Source organism: Medicago sativa, chromosome 8 (assembly GCF_051527215.1).
Source record: "Medicago sativa cultivar Bolivia chromosome 8, Bolivia_mono, whole genome shotgun sequence".
Classification (NCBI taxonomy): domain Eukaryota; kingdom Viridiplantae; phylum Streptophyta; class Magnoliopsida; order Fabales; family Fabaceae; genus Medicago; species Medicago sativa.
The window spans coordinates 55,240,948-55,250,404 of record NC_140756.1 but is presented as its reverse complement, the minus strand read 5'-3'; the positions used below and the strand labels follow the sequence as shown (position 1 = coordinate 55,250,404).

Below are 9,457 nucleotides of genomic sequence, written 5' to 3'. Positions count from 1 at the left end.
GGGTGAAAAGAACAAGTTTTCCTCAAACTAACACTAGAAAACTGAACTTGAATCGTATCACAACATGTGTTAATCGATTCAATTAGTGCAAAAATGAAAATCTAAAAGCCATGATGATTGACTCGAAAGTCAATTGATTCAAAATTGCACAAATGGTGTCTCCCAAAACACTATGAGTATTTTAAGCTGGAATGACTTAGGTCAAGTATATATTGTCCAATTTATAGTATAAAAATATATCGATCCCACAAGGACTGGGGAGCTATGGCTTCCTATAGTTTTCCAGTAGAAAACTTGTTTGCAAGAAAATAAAATAAATCATTTTTTACAACAATAAATATAAAAGGTTAAAGGTTGAGAAAACAGTTAAAAAGACTTAGAAATTCTCTAGATAAAAATTGTGGTTTAAACTAAGTTAAGCTATGAAAGAGCTTTACTACGATTTACAGAGTTATAGCTTTCTACGGCTTCCTGGCAACCTAGTGGCCACTAGGAGTGTTGTGCACTTAGCCCTCGTGTTAATGTCTTAATGACGCACCTTTCAGGGTACGATTACGTAGAACTTAACACACAACATTGCTATCTTAGGATCTCAACTTTTCCACAAAAGTGTACTCTGTCCGAGCCTTTGGCCTATGGCGAGAGTGATATCTAGATCTTAGTGCTTCGAGGCCACGTGATGATCTAGTTTACGCTAAAAGTTGTCTCTCTTGATCCTTTCACTTTTCTATGCTTAAGGACAAATGCATATCTAATAAACATGTTCCACTCCCATACCAGTGAAGGATCAGGGGGCTATAACATTAAAAGTAAACATGATCAATTTTCACTTCTAAAGATTTTGAGTTAAATCAGTTTGTTAAAAAGAAACTCAAAGTTATAGCTTTATATATCACAAGTAAAGAATATAATAACCTCTCCATGTCTAAATCATGGGATGGTGTTTAGATTATGGTGAGATTAACCTCTGAGATGAAAATGAAAATAAACATAAATGAAAACATGGAAAACTAAATTGATAAATTATATAAAACTAGTACATGATTACAATCCTTGAAGGAAAGTGGTGAGCTGAAAGCATCACCAAATAATCTAACTCTAAAACTCTAAAAACTAGCAACCATGCTCATATATGGTGAAGATGGGATGGAATGAGAACTCTAAAGCTACTAACCCTAGCTGAAACCTAGCCTCTCCAATTTTATTACAAATTTTCAGACCCTTGGCACTAACACATGGTTGTCTTTTTATAGTACAAGGCCAACCACTACAAGTTGTACCCTTCCTCATTTAGAAATTCTCGTTCAGAACTGTGACAGTTTAAAAGGAAGAAAACTTTGGAGCTTCGGGAGAGTTTCTATCTTCTGCTTGATTTTCTAGGGTATGTTTTTATCTTTAGTAATATGTTTTTAGGTATCATGTGTAACTAAATATTTTAGGTTAGAGTTCTAAGATGAACCTCTGTTTATTTTTGTTGGATATTTATTTAATATAATGTATCGTTTATTTTATTTATTCTTTTGTTCTCTATTAAGTTCTTGATTTAGTTATTTATTTCAAAGGAGCGTAACCCTAGATTAGGTATTTAGGTTGTGACAGGGCCTAACATTTCTTTTACTATCTTGTTTCTTATATCTAGATATTTATAACATTATACTAGTAACTATCTATCTAGGAAGTAAGTGATTATTAACTAGCGAAAGATACCGAAAGAGAGTTTACCCTAGTTGTAGGTACTTAGGAGGTGACATTACTAAGACTGAGTGGTGCTCTACCGAACCTAGGATGTAACTGGTTAGTAATTAGGAAAACAAGCGTCTCCGGGGAATAATTCTTTATCGAACCATTCTCTTGTAACCCTTTGTAAGGTTGACGTAGATTAGGGTTTCCTGTTTGTAGAACTACTAAGAGTGTAGTGAGAGTGTGTTATGAGTGACCTAGGATTCATAGATGGGAAGAGCTAAGGGAACCTCAGCCTTCATTGCCTTGGGAAACACTAGAAAGCCAATTTAAGTTTATGTTTCAAATACCTTTGAATTAGAAAGACCTCGCACGTAAGAATCACCGCACGATCATCAGGTGCAGTCAGCCATCAGAGGGATAGACTAAATTAGGTTAGTAACATCCCAACGACCTCATCACTTGTATAGTCTACCTAAGATAAATAATTGCGACATATCTGTTATTTAATATCTAACAATATAAACAGGGGGATTTGAAGAATCCTAACCGCTGCTTACTTTTCTGCAACCGAAACAGGTAAACTTGCTCTGTTGTAAGACTTTGTAACCCTTACTTTTATATCATCAAACTTACTAAAATAAGTAACGTGAATTGTTCGGATGAAACGATAATCCGTGTGGATACGATACTCTACCTATCACTTTATTATTTGGTAAACGAGACACTCTGAGGAGTTCTATGGATAGTTTGGGAGTTTACAAACAAGGAAAGGTTGGGACATACCATTCACAATTAAAAAGATCAAAGAAAAAAAAAGAAATTATGATATGGGATGAAGTCATGTGGTATACATATGTTGATCTTGATCCGAGTGAAATCAAGATGTAGGTCAAGTAGAAGAAGAGGAACCTACTCCAAAGAGGTTCAAAAGCACAAGGGTCTGAATTTAACATTTAGACATATATCAGAACTAGCCAAAACAACTAGCCATAAGGAAAACCATGAGAGTGAAGTCTTTAGAGAAAACCAAGCCCAATGAGGAAATATAATTAGAGTGAAGTCTTTAGAGAATTAGGGTTAGAGCTCATAAGGAACAATTTGAGAGAAGAGACAAGAGAGGAGCTAGAAGAGAAAAACTCTAGGAGGCTAGAAGAGAAGATTGGAGAGATACCCATTCATTGTAGAGGCTTGCTTTGTTGATTTTTGATGTAAGGGAGAGTTTATATTCACATATGGGTTATATGAACAAATGGGTTGTAAAAGGGTTTGTGTAATTCTTCTTATTTTCATGTTCTTATGATGAATTGTTGATGAATTCATGCTCTAGTTTGTTGTTATGATTTTGGGTATGTTATTATTTGTGAATCCATGATGTTGATATGCTAAATCCATAATTGAATTATGTTGATGTTGTGTTTTTTAGTTTTATGTTAGAATGAGTGAAATTCATGAAATTTGATGCATGATTGATGTTTTGATGTGGTATAATTGCTTAATTAAAGAGTAATAACTAAGGGTAATGTTCATATATCATTTTTGGGTTGAAAGGGATCGAAAATTTGGATTTTGGGGTGATTTTAGAGGGTTCCCGAGGCCAAAATCATGGTTTTAGGGACAGACACAGCACCTACGCTGCAACTGGGATGCCCAACGCTCAGTTATAAAGAGTTGGCATCCCAGGATGTCAAATCCTGGTGCCAGGCGCCCTTAGCAGTGAAAGCATGAGTTGTTCTATGTGTTTCGATGCTTGGGGTGGGTTTTGGGTATTCTTGGAAATTCCTTTGATGATGTTTTGTTGTTGTTTTGATGATTAAATGATGAGTGCTTGCAATGAATTAATAATATATAGTTAGTTTGAGGTCAAAAGAGATTGTTTATGGAACTTGAAATGAACTTAATTTGTTAGATTAAACTAGTACATCAAGATGAATAAACTTGGAAGGTTTTTTTATTGATAATAGTGATTGAGAACTAGTAAGATAATGGATACATGCATATTCTATATGGTCAATGGTTATGTATGAACATGGAAATTTGACAAATGTGAATGTTGAAAATTAGATGATGTATATTTAACGATATGAATATGATGGATAGTTGTAAGATGCGGAAAGGGGAAATGTGTATGTAAAGTTGTGATATATGAAATGTGTTATATAATGAAGTGAATATATAACAATATGATGTGTTGATATGATGTGTATGTAAAGTTGTGATATATGAAATGTGTATGTCAAGTTATGGATTTTTTAAGTTTTACATGGTGTTTATGCATTCATAGTCAGTCCGATTTGACAATGGGGGAAAAATCAGTAACATACTTCTGATGTCCGATTTTATATGACGTTGAGGCATTTGTCAGTAACATTCACATATCCAAAAATCGGTACCACATGCATATGGAGTTGAGTTAGGTACATTGCATACATAACTGCAAATACATTTGAAGATGTGAAATTAGATGTGTATTTGTTAGCCTATAATTTTAAGGGCTATCATTAAATGCAGTCAAAGAGAATTGACCTTATCATCGAAGAAACAAAGAACTGTTCTTAAGTTTTATCGAAGTTGGACTTGCTGGGAGCACGTGCTTCAGTTCGACGGACGAAATTTATCGAGGAACGGTTATTTTGGATAAGGGCAAGCAACATACATCTCCAAAGAGGCGCGTTCGAAATTCAAATTTAATAGATAAGACTTGTTAGTTTTCTATAGTTATAATTTTGAATTCGAATTTAGGTAGTTATTTCTATTTGTATAAATAGTAGTTTTTCTGATGAAAAAGTGGTCACAATTCAATCATACAAAACTTACACTCAAATTATCCGTATGGAAGCGAGAAACGAGTTACAAGTTGCAATGTATGAATCTGTGTACCAATTTACATTCAATCAATGCAATTTACATTTGTCTCTTTAAATGTTTTTACATTTTACTTGTTTCTTTTGAGCAATTCAAAGTTATTTCACTTAAACACATTTCGATTGAATTTAACTGGGTTGAATTCGATTACTTTACTTGTTTTATTTACTTAAAGTTCTTCAAAGAACAATACAAATCTTTATCGGAAGTTATATAAAAAAAGCACAAATATGCTCTTAAGATTTACTGGTTGATCTTGCAAGTAACTATTTTTAAACCAGCGATTGTTTACCAAAAATCAGTGTAAACAAATTGGTACACCCAGTGGGACCGTTTTGTGCTTGCTTTTTAATAACTTTATGTTTTATATTTACTTGTTCAATGTTGTTGATTTGCGTTGTGCATGTTATTGAGGAATAAAAAAGTACTTCCTGAAATGACGCGCCCTCCGCCCATTCCAAACACAGCGGGATCGAATGCCGCTAGTTCGTCAGGAACAACAACAACATCCCCACCCACATCGTCTGGTGGTACACAAGCGGTACCAACTAGTACCATGATGACCGTGATAGAACCGGTCGAATCAACAATGGCCATGCAGACGAGTCAGGCCATGCCGGTGGTTATGTCGGCCATGCGAACTACTCCGACGGGTTCAACTATGACTACCCAAATGACTCAGGCCGTTCCAGCATTTACATTGGCCGCGCAAACTTCGCATGCCAGTCCTAATACATCGAACCAAGGGTTTTTTAATCTTGGCACAAGTCGTCGAACTATGCAGTACGGCATGCCAACTTCTTTAAGGCAGGGCCTACACACGAACCCATCTTCATTTTCCAAAAGTTTAAATGTGCCAATGCCCCAATTGTTCGCTCTTGGGGTGAGCGTTCCGATTGCAACACCCCAACAATCCTTAACAAATGCATCCATGATGGCATTAAGGCAACAAATGGATGAGGCCAACCATGATATGGCCAATTTAGTAACACAACAAATGGGTGCAGTAATTAATCCTTTAATTCGAGATACTAACAACAGTTACCAAGCATTATCCGCTCAAATGGAGCGAATTGCTGATTTTTTCGGTGCCCCTGCGGCGCGAAAGACACCGTTAACTCAAAACTTAAACAGTGGGTCAATAGAACCCCCTGCAGTTAGTCAAAATGCCTAGGTGCCTGAAAATCAAATGCAACCGCCAAGGGCACAAGCACAGATGCTAGAAGAACCCGAAAGGGAACCAATATTGGTGAACAGGCACCAAGATGCGGACCAAGTGGTCATGCAAGCCCGTCGAAACAATTATGAGGGCCATAATAACATAGCGAATGTTGTCGAGACTTTGTTGGCCCAAAATGGTTTTAATATGGGTCTACATAGGCCAAATTTTGTGTCATCTTTATCTGAATATGTTTTAGAGACTGACTTACCAAGGAATTGGAAAGTCCCCAAATTTACTAAGTTTGCCGGGGAAACCAATGAGTCAACAGTCGAACATATTGCTTGATATCTGATGGAGGCAGGTGAAATGGCAAACAATGAAAACTTGAAATTAAAATATTTTCGAAGTTCTTTGACGAAAAATGCTTTTACTTGGTTCACTACTTTGCCTCCTCATTCCATTTATAGTTGGAATCAATTAGAAAAGGCTTTTCATGAGCAATTTTATATGGGCCAGTCTAAAATTAGTTTGAAGGAACTGGCCAGCGTTCGACGAAGGACGCATGAATCAATAGATGATTATTTGAATAGATTCCGTCTTCTTAAGGCCAGATGTTTTACTTCAGTGCCCGAACATGAATTGGTCGAAATGGCTGCTGGTGGTCTCGATTACTCTGTTCGAAAGAAATTGGATACCCAGTATCTTAGAGACATGGCACAATTAGCAGATAGAGTTCGACAAGTCGAAAGGCTTAAAGCTGAAAAAGCCCGGACGAACAAATTCCCTAAAAGGGAAAACGTCGCCTATGTAGATGCAGGAGACAATGATCCCGAATTCGATTGGGGATCCGATACTATCGAAGAAAATGAGATTAATCTGGCAGAACTAAAAGATGGACCGCCTTACACATGTAAATTGTTAAGGCCATCAAATGGGAGAAATCCCGAAGAGCCTAAAAATGACAAATACTCGCCTAAAACATATACTTTTGATGTTTCTAAATGCGAAGAGATTTTTGATCTCTTAGTTGCAGATGGCATAATTTTGGTGCCAAAAAAATATGAAACTTCCCCCTTTAGAACAAAGGAAGAAGCGGGGTTTTTGTAAATTTCATGGTTTTTTAGGCCCTAACTTATCTCGTTGTACACGTTTCAGGGACTCAGTGCAAAAGGCTCTCGACGAGGGAAGATTGAAATTTGGAGATAAAACCAAACAGCCAATGCAAATAGATGCAGATCCTTTGAAGAAGGCTGATTCAATGTACGCTGATGTGGTCGCCATAAACATGGTAGATATTTCAGAAGAGTTTGGCACTGAATCCCCTTCCTTGGACCCAACTTCGAATGAAAATTTAAAAATTGGAAAGGAGATGGGTGCTGAAGACCATCGATCTGAACATGCAATGGTTACTGAAGACCAGTTTGCTGAACAAATGAAAGTGGCATATCCTAAGGTTGAAGAAGATTTAATTGATTTTCTCAACAAGTGCAAAATTTCCAACGCACATGCCATGCTTTGCCCCAGGTGTAGCGCAGTTTTCGATAAAGAAGCTGCAAAATCCGTCGAGGGATTTCAACCCCAAACTAAACGGAAAGGGGGTTGGGTTGATAGCCGTCCAAAATTCGGTTTCAACAAACGAGGAGTTCCTTATAAAACGAAAGCTTCAGAGAAGAATCCAGGCAAAAGTCACAGGAGGACTTTCAATCCTCCTTCGAAGGCTCCTACAGATACTTGGGTCTTTTCTGGGGGCAAGAAATCTGGTTACTCCGCCCCACCAACGAAATGGGTGAAAAGAGTAGCCACAACGTCTCATCAGCAGGAGACATCGAATTCTAATAAGTATGCCTACAGCAACAATTACAAGGGTAAGAACCCCATGACAAAAACACAATGGCGAAGGTATCAGCGCCAGAAAAAGGCAAACGTGTTGAAGGACATCACTAATGTTGAAAAAAGGGAAGAAAAACAGGAAACTGTTTTTGAAATGGTCAAAAGACCAGCCACCGAGAGAATATTTCCCCCTTTGTCAACTTTGAAAGAAGACCTTCCAAAAGAGGATGAGGAAATGACTTCAAATTTCTCTGAATCCGACCGAAGTCTCGATATAGTGTGTAATGTTGTGTCAGTGCTGCCAGTTGAATATGATGTACCTTCTGAGGTGAATGAAGTGGAAAGTGATTTCACTGAAGAAATGGCTATACACAAGCCATTGTGCTATTATGTTATGAATAATAGTTGTGTCGAAGATCAACATGCAGTGTTCGAGAGGCCTGGTATCTCGATGATGCATCACCTTAAACCCTTATTTATACAAGCCAAGATAAATGGTGTGGGAGTAAATAAAGTTTTGGTAGATGGAGGTGTTACAGTGAATTTGATACCCCAATCCTTTTTAGGAAAAATTGGACTTCTTGATTCTGATTTGAAACCACATAACATAGTTCTTACTAATTATGAAGGAACAACTGGCAATTCGCTTAGGGCTATTGAAGTTGATTTGATAGCTGGGAGTGTGAAAAGAACAACTATGTTCATGATAGTCCCGTCTAAGGCTAACTTCAATGTGTTATTAGGCATGGAATGGATCCATGGTGTGGGGGCAGTGCCATCTACTGTGCATCAAAGGATAGCTATCTGGAGAGAAGATGGTTTGGTAGAAAATGTAGAGGCTGATCAAAGTTATTTTTTGGCTGAAGTCAATATATACCATCACCAAGAAGAACTTCGATAAACAACTTGCAAACATTTCTCCAGTTGGGACTTTGGGTCCCAAATATGTAGTTTCTGAAGATGAAGTGTGCACTATGAAACTGCATCCAGATGGTTTTGTATGGGAAAGAGAGCTCATGGATCATGATTACATAATGGTAAATCCTAGAGAAGCTCCCCTAGAAGAGGAAGATGTACTTAAAACCAGGACTTCAGCATACAGGAAGGTTACTGACGACCTCATCGATGGAGTATGCAGTCTCACAAAAGGGGTGAGATATCGAAAAGCGATCCATGATTAAGCCCAATGTTTGGGATAAAATTACGGCCTACGTGGCCGAAACTCAATTCAAAACGGCTAAAGAGGCCGAAATTTCACAAAAAGAGGTGATCGAAACTCCGGTGGGAGATGCTACTGATGACCTTCTTGAAGACCAAAAACTGGATTGTACATATGATGATGAACCTTTGGGCTTCGAAGAAGATCCTATGGGTTCTACTGTTAAGATGAAGGCGCAAGATTCTCTCGACGAAGTAGATTTGGAAGATGGCTCCGTCAAAAGACCCACTTATGTGAGCGCCAAGATTCCCAAAGAGTTCAAAGATCGAATAGTTGAACTTCTAAAAGGATACAAAGATTGTTTTGCCTGGGATTACAATGAAATGCCTGGTTTAGATCGAAAAGTGGTAGAGTTGAAATTGCCAATTCGACTAGATAAAAAACCAGTGAAACAGATTCCCAGGAGGTTTGCGCCACAGATCATACCAAAGATTAAAGAAGAGATCGAAAGACTCTTGAAATGCGGTTTCATCAGACCGGCCAAGTATGTAGATTGGCTAGCAAATGTAGTGCCTATTAAAAAGAAAAATGGGACAATAAGAGTCTGCATTGACTTCAGAGATTTAAATCTCGCTACTCCCAAAGATGAATATCCCATGCCTATAGCAGAAATGCTAGTAGATTCAGCAGCAGGATTCGAATATCTAAGCATGCTTGATGGTTATTCAGGCTACAATCAAATCTTTATTGCTGAAGAAGAT

General features: G+C 37.5%; 1 pseudogene; it reads left to right on the top strand.

The window, feature by feature from the left end:
- Window positions 1–5,734: 5,734 nt before the first annotated feature.
- LOC146899651 (uncharacterized) lies at window positions 5,735–8,438 on the top strand (annotated as a pseudogene).
- Window positions 8,439–9,457: the final 1,019 nt, after the last annotated feature.